The sequence below is a fragment of the Palaemon carinicauda genome, chromosome 10 (genome assembly GCF_036898095.1).
Source record: "Palaemon carinicauda isolate YSFRI2023 chromosome 10, ASM3689809v2, whole genome shotgun sequence".
NCBI lineage: Eukaryota > Metazoa > Arthropoda > Malacostraca > Decapoda > Palaemonidae > Palaemon > Palaemon carinicauda.
The window spans coordinates 118339743-118357647 of NC_090734.1; the positions used below are offsets into that span (position 1 = coordinate 118339743).

A 17905-nucleotide genomic window follows, 5' to 3' on the forward strand; every position below is an offset into this window, starting at 1 on the left:
AAATGAAAAGTAGCCTAAAGTTCTTAGCCTACACATAGAATTTAAGAGGGCTTAGATTTATTCAAGCTTAACCCCAAGAGTCGAAACTTTAACTCCAAAAAGGTTGCACGCAGTGCGGATGCTACAACCAGTCTCTAGGCGGTGGTAAAATGCCTTCTCTAAGTTGGTCCTATCCGTGGTTAGGATGTTCCTTGGCTGGTAGTTGCGAGGCATGGCTGGGAGTCACGAAGGATCTGAAAGAGATAAATGGCATTAGAGACATAGGCTAGGCTAATGAATATTGTCTATAAGTTCATAATGAAAAAATATTTTGACCTTTTCAAAAACCCATAATTTGTTAGTTTAGACAATCAATAACTTTATACGAGGTAATAAACAGTATTGATATTTGTTCCATGTTAAAATTCTATTGCCTGACCAATTAATAAATTTTAGAAAAATTAAAATTCTCGGTGTTCTCAACCCTGACAAACCTGTCAGAGTCGAGAACACGGACCTTGCATTTTTTAATAATTTTTAAAAATTAAAAAATTGGCCTAGGTTAAATATTTCAATTTGGAAGACTAGACGCTATTGGGGGGCACATATTAATTCTAAAAAAAATTAATTTGCACAAAAAAAAATAGCTCAAAACTGACTGTTTGACTTTGGCAATCACCCATATTTAATTATTTTAAACCATCAATAATTTTATAAGAGTTAATATATAGTATTAATTTTGGTTTTAGGTTAAAATGAGAGTGATTGACAGTCATTTAAAAAAAAAAAAATTATTGCTTCTTATACCTCAGTGTTCTCGACCCGGACAAACCTGTCCGAGTCGAGAACACAGACCTTGCTTTTTAAAAAAAATATTAAAAATTAAAAAATTGGCCTAGGTTAAATATTTCAATTTGGAAGACTAAACACTATTGGGGGGCACACATTAATTCTAAAAAAAATTAATTTGCACAAAAAAAAAATAGCTCAAAACTGACTCTTTGACTTTGGCAATCACCCATATTTAATTATTTTAAACCATCAATAATTTTATAAGAGTTAATATATAGTATTAATATTGGTGTTAGGTTAAAATGAGAGTGATTGACAGTCATTTAAAAAAAAAAAATTTATTGCTTCTTATACCTCCGTGTTCTCGACTCGGACAGCACGTGCACATTGTTCAAGTCGAGACCACGCACATAATTTTTTTTTTTTAAATTAGTAAAAAATATAAACAATTGGCCTAGGTTAAATATTTCAATTTGGAAAAGTAAACACTAATGGGGGCACATATTAATGCTAAAAATAATTCACTTCCATCAATAAAACACTTCGAAAAATCACTCGATATTTAGCCGTGGCAAACACCCATTTCCAGCCTTTTCCATGGCTTTATCTCACATATGGTACATTATAGTTGTAAGAACTATGCAATCATTCACTTTTTAAGTGGTTTTTCCAGTACACTTAATTTGCATGAACCGTCAAAAATTGTCCGAGTCGAGAACACACCATAAAATTATTTAGCGGGCACCCCAAACCACTCTATTGTTGTTTAGGCACTCCGTATTATCACTGATTTTATGCCAATATGGCTATATTACATAACAAAACTTATCACAACTTGATCACGCCTTATTCGTGGTCATGGCACAATATATCCTGATGCCGAAAATTAAGATCGCGACCCCTTAAAATTGAAATTCTTACCTTGTTTACAAGCGGAGCGTTGGCGGGCAGGTTTGCAAATGGCGTCTAGTTAGGACCGCCCTCCCTCATACGTCATAGCTCTGACGTCATCCTAGGCTCGATCGTTCATTGGTTATTAAGACTGTCAAGAGTCGAGACCGTGTCCGGGTCGTGAACACATCACCCTACTACTAATGAAGTTAAGAGGAAATGACTGTCTAAAGAGCTACAATTCAGAAGTAAAGTTCTATCTTGGTGGTACTGAGTTTATAAAAGTTTATTGAATTAATAGGAGTTTTGATAAAATCGTAGTTGTGGAAACAAATTACTAAGGTCTTTACAAAAAATCTTAAAGTATTTTGAGTCTGGTTTGATGTACCATGTGACACTTGACTGTTATTGTTTACCTGAGGTTGGGTATATAGTATTGGGATTAGTTTTGGAAAGAGGACAAAACCTCTTTAAAGTTCAGCTACGGCAGTCCTTCAGAAGGCAGATATAAATTTGATTTCCCTTAGGGTTTGATATGTTTAGACATCACTGATCTGTAGTATTGAAACTGTTCTCAAGGAAACGAATTGTTGTGTAAGCCTAGCATACTTCTGTTTGAATTTTTGATAGAGTTTTTTGTATAATTGCTGTGTAGTCAGTATTCTAAACTTCATTTGACATTATAAATTGAAGTGTTTATAAAGTATTTGATAGAAAAAAAAAATTACACATGATCTGCACAGAAGTTAGGAAATGATGCGTTCATAAATAATTTGTAGATACAAAATATACAGTACATTAAACCTGTGCTCATCATGTAGTTGCACATGTCTTTAATAGAAAGCTTTTATTCTTTGCTCACAATTTAGGAAAAGGGCTGGATAGAGAAGTTATGATTATGTAATCTTTTAAAGTTGAACTACTTTATACTGCTTTATATGCAGTAAATGGTAATTTATTTTTTATTTGTAAAAATCTTTTTAATAACTTTAATGCCTCAGGTCTTGTCACTATTAATCCTTAGTCAGACCTTGAAAGAAGTGTAAGTTGGGATATTTCAGGTAATTGAGTATCAGTGTTGATTGTGGGCCATTAGCCCCTCAGTTTGAGGCATAGCCTCCTCAATTATCTCGTAAAACTCAAAAATAAACTACGGGAGAAAGGAAACGACCTTCTCCGTTTTCTCTTTATTTCTCTCTCTCTCTACTACAGATTCAAACAACAGCTTGGGGGAGCACGCAGGTCCCATGGTTCCTTTTTGTAGAAAACTTCACATAAAAAAATAGATAACATTGCGATACAGACAAGACAAATCCATTTAACCAGCAAATTATAAATTTATAACTTTTATTCTCTTTAAAGCTTCCCCAAAGGTAAAAGAAAATACAAATACGTGACGAAAACGGGAGAGGGGAAGTCCCGGCTCCCATCCACTTGGGAAATTAATACAGTTTTCACAATATAATCACTTCACATGGATTACTCTTCATAATTGTAATGACCCAATCATAATAACATATCAACCTTTCAAATAAACATATTTTTCAATAAATCAACTATTTCGATAATGTCAACAAACCTGGGTGCGTTCTCATTGGACAAACACTACACTTACCAGCGTAAACGAACGTTGGGTGCGTTTTCATAGGACAAACAAACCAACATTTAACATCCTCCCCACCATAGGAGTGTCTCAACACTCCTATCATCATCAGAGCCTTCCAAGGCTATCTTATTACCTTAATCTACAAGTAAAGTTTAATAGGAACCTTAATAGGTCTTCCCTTTCGGGACTTACCAACATTAGACACTAAGGGTGATTCTACAGGCTCCTGTCTAAGATTCTCAAGTCTCTCCTCCTGGGAATTACTACCCATTTCACCCTTCAAATCTGTTATTTCTAGATTATACAAATTTTGCACAGGTCTGGATATAAATCCACGCTTGGTTTTAACCTCAACACTTCTAACAACCCCATCCTTTCCAGGATACAACTTAGTAATAACTCCAAGAGGCCACCTTAACCTTGGCACCCGTTCATCCTTTACTAGTACAACAGAACCCTCTTTAAGGTTACAATTTGGCTTGAACCCCTTCACCATACAAGGCAGGTTTCTAAGATACTCAGTCTGCCATATTCTCCAAAATTTGTCTAACTGACCCAGACGCACAGCTTCTCTTACACACAAATCCTTTGAGGATACACCACAGTCTGGATCATCTACTAACTCTAACTGAAAACCTGCAGAACGGCCAATTAGGAAATGGGAAGGGGTAAGAGGATTTGCGATATCGGGTTCCTCACCTACAAATGTCAAGGGTCTAGAATTAATACAAGCTTCCACCTCATGAAGTGTAGTCTCTAATTCACTCTTGGACAAAGAATTAGTGCCCAATGTTTTCCTCAGTGCAACTTTCACAGATCTAATGAGGCGTTCCCACCAGCCTCCCCACCAAGGAGCATTAGGTACAATAAACTTCCATTGGGGCGTCAACGAGCCATAATGTTCTCTTAACAGGTTGGAGACACTCACAAAGGTTCTAGCATTGTCAGAGTAGAAACCGTCTAATGGCCAAATTACAATCAACAACCGAAAGAGACTCGGTGAGCTCTAAATGAACAGCTCGAATGACAGCACAGGTAAAAAGAAGTATATACAATTTCTTGGATGGAAAATCAATACAAAATAAAGGACCAGCAAAATCCAGACCTGTAACCGTGAATGGAGGAGCCGACTCAACTCTCAACTCGGGAAGTGGCCCCACAGGCTGGGAACAAGCCGAGGCATCACAACGCCGACAAGCCACACATTCTCGACAAACCTTCTTTGCAATCTGACGAAGGCGAATGATCCAGTAACTGTTTCGTAAAGTGGATACAAGTGTAGCAACACCAGCATGCTTGAGCAACCTATGCTGGAAACGAACTAACAGTAAAGCAATGTGGGTACCAGGAATTATTATAGGGTGCTTACTCTCAAAACTCAAGTCTGCATTCTCTAAGCGCCCTTTTATTCTCAGTAGCCCATCCTCATCTAGGTAAGGATCAAGTTTAATCAAGGAAGAACCCCTTGGGAGGGGGAGAGATCTACTCAGAGCATTTACTTCCTTTGCAAAGGCCTCTCGTTGCACAAAGTACAGCAGTTGTGCCTTAGCCTTCGTCAATTCTCCATAGGTTAAAGGTCCACTTAATTTGCGGGACGAAGGTCTGCAATTCCCAACAAATCTCAGTACCCAACCTACTACATTAAGGGCCTTTGTAAAGGAACTCCATCGGGTGAATTCAAATAAGGGCGGCTCATTTTCAACTGCAACACAAACTGTGTCAGTATCACATATCTCTTCTGAAGGAATGTCCGCCCCCCTGCCTTCCTGATGAGGGAGCGGGGAGGAACAGAGCCAAGGAGGACCCTTCAGCCAAATATCAGACTGCAAAAGCTGCTCAGCAAAAACACCTCGAGATACAAGATCCGCTGGGTTGTCCTTGCCTGGACAATGCTGCCAACATGGAGGTGTCAAATGTTGAATCTCAACAACCCTGTTAGCCACAAAGGTTTTCCATCTATTGGGGTCCCCCTTTATCCAAGCTAGGGCTACTGTGGAATCCGTCCAACATTGAACAGAAACCTCTTTACCCAGCTGCAAGGCGGACGTCACAAACACAACGAGTCTAGCACATAACAGGGCTCCGAGTAATTCAAGCCTAGGAAGGGAAACCCTTTTTATAGGGGCTACCTTGCCTCTTGCAACAACCAGCGATACCTTGAATTTATCCCCCTCAGGCACTCTCACATAAACACAAGCACCATAACCCTTTTCTGAAGCATCACTAAATGCATGGAATTGAACATTAGGAATTTCCTTAAAGGGTGACTCAGAAAACAAGTACCGATCTACTCTAAATGACTCAAGCACAGAAAATCCTACAACCCATAATTTAACTCTGCCTTGCATAGCCTCGGGTAATAGCTCATCCCAATCTAAACCTAATCTCCAGATTTCTTGAAACAGTATTTTTGCATGCATAACAAACGGACATATGAGCCCCAAGGGATCAAAACACCGAGCTATGAGACTTAACACATTTCTTTTGGTACAAACAATATCTCCAAAGGGGTCCAGGTTCTCAACCTTAAAGGTAAAACAGTCAGGGGAGGATACCCAGTGGAGGCCTAGAACCTTGACACTCTCTTCACTAGAACCTTCAGTTATAGTTAAAGTCTTACAATTAGAAGTACACTTTGACAATGACATACCAGCCTCCTGCAGGATACCATAGGCTTCTTCAAATCTTAAACTTGCTTCTGCGGGACTATCAGCCCCAGATAGCCAATCATCTACATATAGATTCTCATACAGTTCAGAAACCACCTCTGTGAGAGGGTATTTCTTTAAATGAAATTTTAAGGTGGCATTTAATAAAAATGGACTACTCTTATTACCAAAGGGCATTCTTATAAATCTGAAATGTTTAACATTGTTCCCCTCTTTCAACAAAAACCTATGAACATCACGGTCCTCCCTTCTTACCTTTATTTGAAGAAAAGCCTTTGTAATATCAGCTGTTAAGGCCACCCTCCACCTTCTAAATCTTAACAACACCTCAAAAATCAGGGTTGAGTGAAGGACCACTTTCTAAACAATCATTCAGAGATACTCCATTACTGCCACGTGCAGATCCATCAAAAACAGGCCTCACCTTGGTGGTTAGGCTCCCTTCCCGTACCACAGGCCGATGAGGCAAATAAAATATAGGATACCCACCTTCCCGTTGATGGGAAGGAATTTCTTCAATAATACCCTCCTTTTCATACTCATTAAACACCTTAATATATTGTTCCTGCAGACAGGGGTTTTTACCTAACCTATTATAGAGACCTTCCAATCTTCTCAAAGCATGATGTTCATTATTAATCAAATCTAATTTCATATGCTCAGATTTCCATGGTAGGGCCACTTCATAGCGACCATCTCTATAACTTACCAAATTCTCAAATTGAACCAAGACTGGGTCAGGGTTCATCTCCTCAGAATGTAGTTCGTTGGGTTTTATGCCAACAGACTCTAGATCCCAAAATTGACTCAAACTACACTCTTGTACATTCTCAATTGCTAACAATTGTGCACTTACACCAATATTACCTTCAGACCTATTAAAGGATCCGGACAAAATCCACCCAAAAATTGTCTCCTGGGCCACAAGCCCTTCATGATACATGACCTGGTTGGGGATCATCATCTTCCAATATAAATCAAGGCCTATCAACATATCAATATGTAAATTTCGATGGGATCCATACTCATCGATCAACTTAAGGTGAGAAAAAGGTTCTAAACACTTAGGGTCCACTTTGGACCTAGATAACGGAGGACAAATTACATCAATCTCAGCAACCTTAAAACTATATTTGTGATCATTTGCCCCTACACTCATTATTTCATAAATACTACACAAATCTGCCTTAGAGGCTTTCCCTCCACCAAAGGCAGAAAATGATAAATACTCAGAAGTCAGCCACTTAGGCTTGACCCGTTTGACCAGTTCCCTTGAAATGTAAGACCGATCAGACCCTGTATCAAACATTACAGTAGCAAATGTGATACCCTGATGGCCTACTACCCTGACTTGGGCCGTCTGCAATACACAACACCTTGAATTAACCTTGTTTTTCACCTCACAAGGTGCTACCCCCACATGGGTCACAGAATTTGACCCCTCTTGCACTCCCTCTACTACAGGGTTATTTTCACTAGCTGTTACGGAGGGTTTCGTTTCAGATCTCCGACATACAAGGGAGTTGTGATTCCCAGTCTTGCACTTTGAACACTTAGCCCAACAGGCCTTGGCATAATGGCTTTTAGATAAACACTTAAAACACAAACGCCGATTACGCACGGCTTCTTCTCTTTCTGCAAGGGGGAGCTTAGTTATACCTAAACACCTTTCACTGGGATGCAGCTTTCCACAGAATGCGCAAAACGTCTTCGAACCACTTTCTTCTGATGAAGTTTGAAGGGCAGAGGCTGAACTGGGAGTGTGCTTTTTAGTCCGTCGTTCTACACTGGGTTCCTCGGATTTTCCAAGGCTTAGTCTCTTGATAGCCTCTGCCCTCTCTCTGCCTTCCACTTCTCGTTGCAAGAACTTCAGCAATCCGTCGATCTCCTCTTTTCCGTCCACTACGCGACCAGTCCAACCTTATGTCATGAGGTAACAGAGCAAGGATCATAGGCACCAAGATCCGCCCGTACTGTTCACCTCCAACTCCAAGGGCCTCCAAACTGCGCACATGGCCTACTAACTCATCCTGTAATTTCCGCAAAGAGGACGTGTGAATTTCAGTCCTTGCGCTCCTAGATGAGCTAAGTTGCATTAGGGCTTGAAGGTGAGCTGATATAATGTTTTCTGGATCGCCATACCTTTCTTCTAACAACTCGCAGGCTATCTTGTAATTAGCTGTTGTTTGGGTGAGGCCCTGTAGTACACCCCTAGCCTCACCCTCTAAAACAGATTGAAGATACATAAATTTGGAAACAAGAGGCATAGGCTGATCGTCCACAAGTGCCATAAATTGGTCCCAAAATGGCCGCCACTGTTATTTTCCCGCCAAATTTCACTAGCTGGAGTTTAGGCAATTGCACACTAAAACCCTCATTACCGACTTCACTGCCTGAATTAATATCTTCACTGGACCCATTAGCAACCAAGTTTCTGTCCTTGCCCAGCCTCTCTAAGGTAGCTGCTGCTTCAGTACGGATTTTTCTTACCTCTTGTAGAAAATGGTGGTCTTCATGTATTCTTCTCTGGAGCTCATCAACATCCTCTATAGAATTCTGGTCTTGCTGAATTATTTCTTCCCAGTCGGCCTTCTTATTATCATAGTCTTTTACGAGACTTGTAATTTCATGCCAGGTCGGATTACCGGCCATGGCTCTGGTCAAATCTTCTGAGGCACAACGCAGCCATATTGTTGCCTTCTCTCTCTGTAGCACTGCTCTCCTAAGTTGATTTATGTCGTTGGGAAATCCAGTAAATTCAGCCTCGCTCTCATCTGATTCCCGGGTCTGGGCACCATGTTGATTGTGGGCCATTAGCCCCTCAGTTTGAGGCATAGCCTCCTCAATTATCTCGTAAAACTCAAAAATAAACTACGGGAGAAAGGAAACGACCTTCTCCGTTTTCTCTTTATTTCTCTCTCTCTCTCTACTACAGATTCAAACAACAGCTTGGGGGAGCACGCAGGTCCCATGGTTCCTTTTTGTAGAAAACTTCACATAAAAAAATAGATAACATTGCGATACAGACAAGACAAATCCATTTAACCAGCAAATTATAAATTTATAACTTTTATTCTCTTTAAAGCTTCCCCAAAGGTAAAAGAAAATACAAATACGTGACGAAAACGGGAGAGGGGAAGTCCCGGCTCCCATCCACTCGGGAAATTAATACAGTTTTCACAATATAATCACAATTCACATGGATTACTCTTCATAATTGTAATGACCCAATCATAATAACATATCAACCTTTCAAATAAACATATTTTTCAATAAATCAACTATTTTGATAATGTCAACAAACCTGGGTGCGTTCTCATTGGACAAACACTACACTTACCAGCGTAAACGAACGTTGGGTGCGTTTTCATAGGACAAACAAACCAACATTTAACAATCAGGATTGACTTTTTGTAATTATATGAAAATCTAACATTTAGGTAGGTGTTGATTTGCTTCCAGGTAGTTTTTAGGTGGTAGTTAGGTGTTGGTTGGTTTTTAGGTTTTTCTTTAGGTTTGTTTTTAGTTAATCAAGTTTTTAGTTTTCAAGTTGCTCTTAGTTTTAAAGTTGCTTTAGATTGCTATCATGTTGGTTTTTTGGGCTTAGGCCATGTCGTGCTGATGGAAGTTCCTTCATTAGTAGCTTCCTAAGTTGTGTGTGACTACAGTGATATATCCCAGAGAATTTACCGAAGGTATCCAGACTTCTAACTCCTGGAGCGAGTATCCATTAAAATTTCTCCAAGGGATATCGCGTAAGGACGTATCTTGACACATCTCATAGCTATTTACACCTCGAATAGCCTTTCACTTCGAGAGGGAAAGTGGCAAGAAAATAAGTCGTTCAAGAGGTAAAACTGCTAGACACTCCTAATGTACTGTAAATAGTTCGGCCATCCGCCACCGCACGGCGCCACCAAACCATTCTTTCGTTTGTAGCTTTGCTGACCAGTATTCCCTGTGTTATCTCGCTATTTTCGAAGCTTTTTTCGCTTTATTATGGATTCCCCAGCTTCATCAGCTTCTGGAAAGTTAAGTAATATCTTTGAATTGTGTAAATGTAAGCTCTTGCCAGTTTTGCTTTTCGATTGATATCGTAATTAACGTAACGAGCTGTTGCCGGCCGGATGGCGTCATGACGCGATCGTCCTTTCGTTCATTTAGTTAGCAAGAACAATATTCCCGGCATCCTTGCTTTAATAACTTTAGCTGTTTAGTATTTTAGCTAGGGATTTTTATATTGTCATTGTTGTCGTAAATTTGGCTATAATTTTCGAGCCTCACGAGTGCTAAGCTTCTAGCCTAGGCACTTTAACACCTCATGCATGATATAACCTTCCTGGTAAAGTTGTATTGAAGCTCGGGCAATATTTTATACAATTAAGATATTGCTATTTCCTTTCCTCTTCCATAATAGCATACCAGAGTTACGTAGAACGTTTCTCTAAGCTCTCTAGCTTATTAGCTTTAGTGCTTTAGTATACTTTGTCCCCATTACTCTTGTATTGTCTTTAGGGGTAAGATAGATAGATATTGCCCTTTTAAGTCAGTATTATCTCTATGAGATAAGAGTAATTCCCTTTCCCTCTGATTAGCCTAGGCTATCCTCAGTTAATTTACTGTAACTTATGGTTGGGTAAATTTTCTGGGGCGTTTAGTTTCCCTCTCCTTTTCTCTGAGCTGGCAACTGAGTAGCTTGTCAGCATTGAGTTTGGAGTTGGGGACGGGACATCAGAGTAAGTATGTGTTAGGCATCTGGCTACCTGGATTTATACCGGCAACTGAGTAGCTTTTCGGTATTCCAGTAGGGCTAGTTGCTGTTCAGGAGGCTTGCCTCCCTAGATCTTGTGGAAGTTATTGTTTTACAATTTCCTCCTTATGGTCTAGCAGACAGTCCTGTATTGGGGGTTCTTAACGGGAGGATAGGTTTCTTCCTTGTTTTGATCCCTGGTACGAGATTCTGTTCTCATGAGTTCGTTTTCGGACGTTCTCTCATTGCCTAACCCAACCTGGGGAATTAACTTCTCCTAGTTGAGGCTTATATGAGGACAGAATCCTTCAGGTTAAGTAATGCCCTAGGGTATTGCTTTACTAATGGACTATTCACCCCTTCCCCGCTATCTCTTTCGTGTTGAATGATCCAGCACCCTTATGGCCGTGGTTCTACATAGGCGGCTCTGGACGTCTGTAGACCTGGCATGAGTTTTTCTGTCAGTGCCTGGTTAGGTTACTGACAGATAACCTCATATCTTTAAGTGTTCCAGAGTCCTCCCTTGAACTGCCTTCCATATTCCTTAAGATGGGATATGGTTGAGTGGAAGCCCGAATTAATTTCCCTCTTCCACTGGTACACTCTTTCAGTATGTAGATGACATAGCTGATTCTTTGCCATCTCCTATCCTTACCTTTCTCTCCTACTGTCTATCATGGGTTATAGTCGGCAGTTAATTCTACCGACGATTTGGGTTGGTTAGGCTAACAGTTCGCTGTAATCTCTTACCTCGGACATCGTTGATCAATGGCCGTTGGTGAGTTTAGTAGGCCTGCCTGCCGGCAACTGAGTAGCTTGTCGGCAGCTGGCCAATGCCTTCCACCCATAGTGTTATATTAATAACCAGCAGTGGTCGGCAGGCCCGGCAGATGCCGGCCTGCTGGCATATGCGGATTAGCCCATCATGCCGACAATGTCGGCAGGTCGACACTATATTCATATTTTATTTAAGGTAGCTGCCGGCAGGCTCGGTAGACACCTGCCTGCCGGCATTTTCAGACTGGCCCTACATGCCGACGATGTCGGCGGGGATCTGCAGTGTCGGCGGGGATCTGCAGTGTCGGCGGGGATCTGCAGTGTCGGCGGGGATCTGCAGTGTCGGCGGGGCCGGCAGTGTCGGCGGCAGTATTGCTGTATCCAGAAAAATATGGTAAAGTTTTTTTCCAACCTACAAGTGGTTCTTGAGCAGCCATTTGTGAGATCATCATAGAGAGATGATTCTCTCTTATTTTAATGGTTACTGTATATCCATTAAATTTATCCACTGTATTGAACATTATAAGAGGATGTGTCAAGACGACACTATATATCTTGGATATTCCCTCTGTTATTTAATTCCTTGTGAATTTCATGGTTCAATACGGGAAGGGGTCATAGCAAATGGCTGGACGGGAAACACGTGGGTGTCTTTCCTACTATAGCTTACCCTATCCAAGCTAAATATAATAAATGTATTATGTTGAAATTTGAGAATTTCACAGAAAACTCATTTGCTTTTCTTTTCTTTACAAGAGCAGCATCCCGAGTGCGGGAACATCTTTAGTAGGGTCCGCAGCAAGGACTTCTACGGACGTGGCGTGTGTAGGTCTCACGCCCGCTGTTCTGTCACCAAAGGGGCCCTCAAGTACTGGGACCCAGAGGTATGTACTGTGTACGACAAGTTGGTTAAGGAGGCTTTTGATGATCAAAAGTCTGCAGAGTCTAGGGATGCAGCTAGGATTACGCTGCGGAAATGGGTTAGAGGTTTTCAAAAAAATACCTCGGGCCCATACCTTCCTAATGCTAGGATGAGGGACTGTCTCTTCCCCGGAGCTCGTGACGATTCCGTCATTCCCCAGACCAAACCTTCGATCCCCTTGGTGCAGCTCCAGGTTCAGAAACCTGGAGATACCGACGTGGCGGATGCTTTGGAAAGCGTCCACCTGGATGACAATATGTCTGTCATTTCCGAGGAGACTGAGAAGAATCTCCTCGTAGAAGAGTCAGAACAGGAGGCAGTTGTTCCTCCTACTAACGAGGTTTAGAATTCTTTAGCGGGGTGTCTCTTTTCAGCAGCTGTGGCGGAACCAGCACCCTCAACCTCTTCGCAACCGCCTCATCTGGAGGCACTTAAGACCACTTTGCTATCTCTGATGTCGATGGTGTATGACTTGCAGAAGCGGTCCTCCGACAAAGAGACTACTTTCCAGTCAGAGATCGAACAATTAGTTTCCTCGCGCTTAGCCCCGAAGAAACTAAACGTGAAGGATCTTCCTGTGTTCTCCGATGTTAACCCATGGAGGTACGCGGAGCACATGCCTATGTCAACAGGCAAGATTTTCCTTTCGGAGAAACTGGGTACCGTCCCAGTGGAGGAAGTAGAGTTCTGACCCAGCAGGGCATCCTACCCGGATTGTTATGTCCGGCTCAGAACTGAACCGGCATCCAAAGAAGAGACGGAGCCCAAGGAAGTAATTGTCCTTGAGCTCGCTAAAGCACAGGCTTTGTTTTCCACAAAACTAAAGGAGAGGGCATTCACTAGCTCAAGGGTGCCGGCATTAAGCAAAAAACATCAGTCGTTTATTGCTGACCCTCAACGTGCTTTTCCCTTTGTGGATAAAGGGTTTAAAGCGGCTCTGAAGGCCGTGAGGGCAGGAAAGCCCTGCCCCACGCTGGAAGAGAGCAAGCCTTTCTCCCTTGCTTTCCCTTCAGATGACAAAGACTGGAAGGACGTTCACGTTACCTTCTCAGTCGGGAAGCTGGAGGCCGATATCGCTGGACGTCAGTTCAACGAGGACCTCCCAAAGCTGTCAAGAGTTTCTCTTGAAGAGAGAACACGAGACGAAGGAACGCTTGGCAGCGTCCATGTCTTTACAAACGGGGCTAGAAACAATGGCCAGCATCCCTGATTCCCCAGATATGTATATGGTCTTTGCCAAGGCGCACTTGGCTACAGTTACAAAGGACCTATACAACTTTATCAGAGCCAGGACGGCTTGTCGGGAGTTCGTGTTTGCTTCTGCCTCTGTGAAACACGAACCTAGGAAGCTGATAGCGTCTAATATCTGGGGAAAAGACCTCTTTCCTAGTGATGTGGTGAAGGAGGTCGTAGACAAGGCTGCTTCGGAGAATAGGAATCTCCTCTCTAAATGGGGCTTGTCCTCCAAGAGAAAATCTTCTGTTGACAGGGGTCCCCAGCCGAAGAACAAGTCGAAGCGGCCTCGCCTGTCCTCTCAGCCAAGACAGCAACAGCTTCCCATGGCCACGGTGCCCCAGACGGTGGCACAACTTACCACCACCTTTCAACTGGTGCCCCAAGCACTGGCGACTTGGTCACCAGTTTTCACCCCAGCTTACGAAAGGCAGTCGGCTTCTTCTAAGCCAAAGTTTAGGGGATCCTTTCGAGGCTCTTCTAGACGCCCCTTCAGAGGAAGAGGCAACAAAGGTGGTCGTGGCCAAGGTGGAAAGTCTTCCACCCAGCACTCAAAGTGAGATGCTGCCGGTAGGAGGGAAACTTCTACACTTTCAGGATCAGTGGACCTTCGATCCTTGGGCCCACAGCCTGATCAAGATAGGACTGGGGTGGGGTTGGAACTCGACTCCACCAAGCTTTCCTCAATTCTTCCAGCCTTCAACCCCAGTTCTGGAAGAATACGTTCAGGAACTACTGGACAAGAGAGTGATAAGGAAAGCAAAGTCCATCAAATTCCAAGGAAGGCTATTCTGTGTTCCGAAGGAGGATTCGGAAAAGCTGTGTCATTCTGGACTTATCACCACTCAACAAGTTCATTGTGAACTACAAGTTCAGAATGCTGACGCTTCAGCACATAAGGACCCTTCTGCCCAAAAGGGCATTTACAGTCTCCATAGACATGACGGATGCGTACTGGCATGTGCCAATCAACCGTCAAGTTTCCCCCTACCTGGGATTCAAGCTCCAGAAAAGAAGATACGTTTTCAGAGCCATGCCCTTCGGTTTGAATATTGCTCCGAAAATATTCACAAAGCTTGCAAATCCAGTTGTTCGACAACTACGCCTCAAAGGGGTTCAGGTGATGGCCTACCTAGACGACTGGCTGGTGTGGGCAGCATCCAAAGAAGAATGCTTGCAAGCCTCCCGAAAAGTGATCCAATTCCTAGAGTACCTAGGGTTCAAGATAAACCTGAAAAAGTCTCGGCTGTCTCCAGCTCAAAAGTTCCAGTGGTTGGGAATCCACTGGGACTTAGTCACATTGCCTCTCCTTGCCAAGGGCAAAGAGAAAGGAGATTGCAGGGGCCGTCAAAAATCTGCTTCGGTCACGAAAGATTTCAAGAAGACAACAGGAGAGTGTTGGTATCTCTCCAGTTTGCCTCTTTGACGGACCCACTTTTGAGAGCACAATTAAAAAATGCCTCGGGGATCTGGAGAAAATACGCTTACAATGATCGAAGAGATCTACTAATACAGTTACCAAATCGTCTGCGATTGATTCTCAAGCCATGGTCGGAAACAAAGAACTTAAGAAGGAAAGTATCCTTGCAACCACCACCTCCTACAGTCACCGTCCACACGGATGCTTCAAAGGAAGGATGGGGGGGGGGTTATTCTCATCTTCAGAAAGTGCAAGGAACTTGGTCTCCCCTGTTCAAGACCTTCCACATCAACTATCTGGAAGCCATGGCAGTGTTTCTTTCCCTGAAGAAACTGAAACTTCGCCGCTCAATCCACATTCGCCTGTTCCTAGACAGCGAAGTGGTGATGAGATGCATAAATCGTCAAGGTTCAAGATCGCCTCAGTTGAATCAGGTGATAATAGCCATCCTTCATCTGTCCAAGAAGATGAAATGGCACTTATCAGCAGTCCACCTTTCAAGGATTCCGCAATGTGACGGCGGACGCTCTATCTAGGTTCGACCCGATAGTCCGAATGGTCCCTAGACGCAGGATCATTCTCCTTCATATTGAGCAAAGTCCCAGGATTGCAAGTAGATCTCTCTGCAACGAGCGACAACAAGAAGTTAGCCTGGTACGTAGCCCCGTACGAGGATCCTCTAGCGGAAGCGATGGACGCAATGTCTCTAGATTGGAACATATGGTCCAGGATTTACCTGTACCCACCAACCAACCTGTTGTTGAAAGCCCTCGACAAATTGAGATCCTTTCGGGGGAGGGCAGCGATAGTGGCCCACAAGTGGCCAGGCAGTGTCTGGTTTCCATTGATAACAGGACTACGCCTGAAGCTGATCCCGTTGCCGGAACCAGTTCTGACTCAGCTAGTACGCTTCATCAGAGAAAACCCAGAACCTTCATCTCATGATTTTCTCGCCTTAGCGGTCAAGAAAAGGTTTGGGATTTCCGAAGACAGCATTAATTTCTTAGAAGAATATAAGTCAGTCAACAAGAAGACAATACGAATCTAACTGGAAGAAATGGGTGGCCTTTGTTAAGGCGAAGAAACCTCAGGAGATTTCTACGGATTTCTGCCTGTCCTTTTTCATCCATCTTCACGGACAAGGGCTAGCGGCTAATACGATCACGACGTGTAAATCTGCCTTAGCTAGACCGATTCTATATGCCTTCCAAGTGGATTTTTCAAGTGAAATCTTCAACGAGATTCCGAAAGCCTGCGCAAAACTTCGGCCTGCAGCCCCTCCAAAGCCTATTTCATGGTCCTACTCCGTGGGAGGGCATTGATCCTGTTGATGACCATGTTACTAACGATGATCTTTTACAGCTTTGGGCTTCCTTGGGGCTTAAGGGCTCACCCTCCAAGGAAGCCCTGTTTGACCTTATCCAGTTGGGTGCAGTTATCAAACAGTCGCCGGTAATAGCAGAGGTAGATCCTCTGTCTATTGTCGACGTTGTTGTGGCAGAGGCTTCCGACGGGTCGGGTCAAACCCCTGCTGCGGTTGTGGTTGTTGCTGAAGGCTCAGTTCCCCCCTCCGAACATCCTTCGAGGGAGGAGCTGGGTCCAACGGTCTCTCCTGCGGGTGACTCTCCCCCTCGGGGGAGTGCACTGAGAGACTCCTCTTCGGAGGACAGACTATGGTGTTGCTGTGCCTCAAGGTCGTCTTCGCCGTAAGGCTCGCCCTCCTCTTCGCCGTAGAGGCCTTCCTTCTCCTTACAAGGGAGTTAGGAGGCGCCTCTTCGGATCTTCGCCTTCGACTTCCCCCGCAGAGGATCCTCCACGTCGAGAGCAGACCATTGCAGCTGCTTCCTTGGACCTCTCCGCAGATCGTTTGCGATCTCAGACGCCTGCCAGACCTTCCAGTCTTCCATCTCCGTTCCTGGACGCCGATGTGCAGTGGGCGCCCGCACACCCCGTTGTCCAATGGCCACCGGTCCCTTCGGGGCAAGAGGGTTCTTCCCACAACGTGGGCGAGTCCCTCGAGCGCCAGGTCTTTCTTGTGCGTGCGCGCGCAGTCCTAGAAGTTCCTTAGATAGCGCACAGGCGCTCACAGGTTCCTCGACTTGCTGCGCCCAGACGATCTCCCGAGTCTCACGGTAGATCTCCTGCTCGCCAGCCCTCTTAGCGAGAGAATGCCTTGATGAAGTCATTGGGCTTCAGCACGGCATATCATTCCCGTGCTGAAGGCTTGTGACGGGCAAGAGGGCTCTCGAACTGGGGAATTTCTTTTCCTCAGTTTGACTCTAAATTTCTCTCATTCTTTTTCTATTACCTCTTATTGCTTATTCCTCCTTCATAATTATCAGCTGTCTCCAACCTTGCTGTCAAAACTCTTTTACCCATTTCACTGTACAGGTTTTTTAGAGGGGACATTGTATCCATGATCGGTTTTTATTTCAAAATCAATTGTGGGAGCTGTGGTGGTCTTGCCAACTGCCCGAAAATGTTTGGACACCTAGGAGTGTCAGTATTCCCATACTGGCACGCGGAACTATCTCTTAGGAAATTTGGCCTTCGGATTCCAGGGGTTGGCGATTTTATAGAGATAGGACTCTCGGCATTCTGTCCAGTTTGCCTGCCACTATTATTAGAGTGGGGATGATTGTATTCTTGAAATGCTCTCAGTCCCATCAAGCGGGTTTGGCATACACTTGAGCCACTCTAATCATAGTGGTACCATCCCTTTGTGGTAGGGTAGGGAGTGGACATTTGGTAAGCAGCTTTCACAGGTGTCATTGGTGGAGAAATTAATTCCAGGAAAGGCTAACTGTGTCTTCTTTGGAATTTCAGACAGTCTTAATTTTTTCTCTCCCTTAAACTATTTTTTTCC

The 17905-nt window shown here is 43.5% G+C and overlaps 1 protein-coding gene and 1 long non-coding RNA gene across 8 annotated transcripts in view; one reads left to right on the forward strand and one right to left on the reverse strand.

Moving 5' to 3' along the window:
- Xpd (general transcription and DNA repair factor IIH helicase subunit Xpd) overlaps positions 1–17905 on the reverse strand; it is a 436267-nt gene that overhangs the window by 189162 nt on the left and 229200 nt on the right. The gene's annotated exons all lie outside the window — the stretch shown is intronic.
- Positions 1–17905, forward strand: part of LOC137648458 (uncharacterized) — a 164027-nt gene that overhangs the window by 79799 nt on the left and 66323 nt on the right. The window lies entirely within an intron of this gene.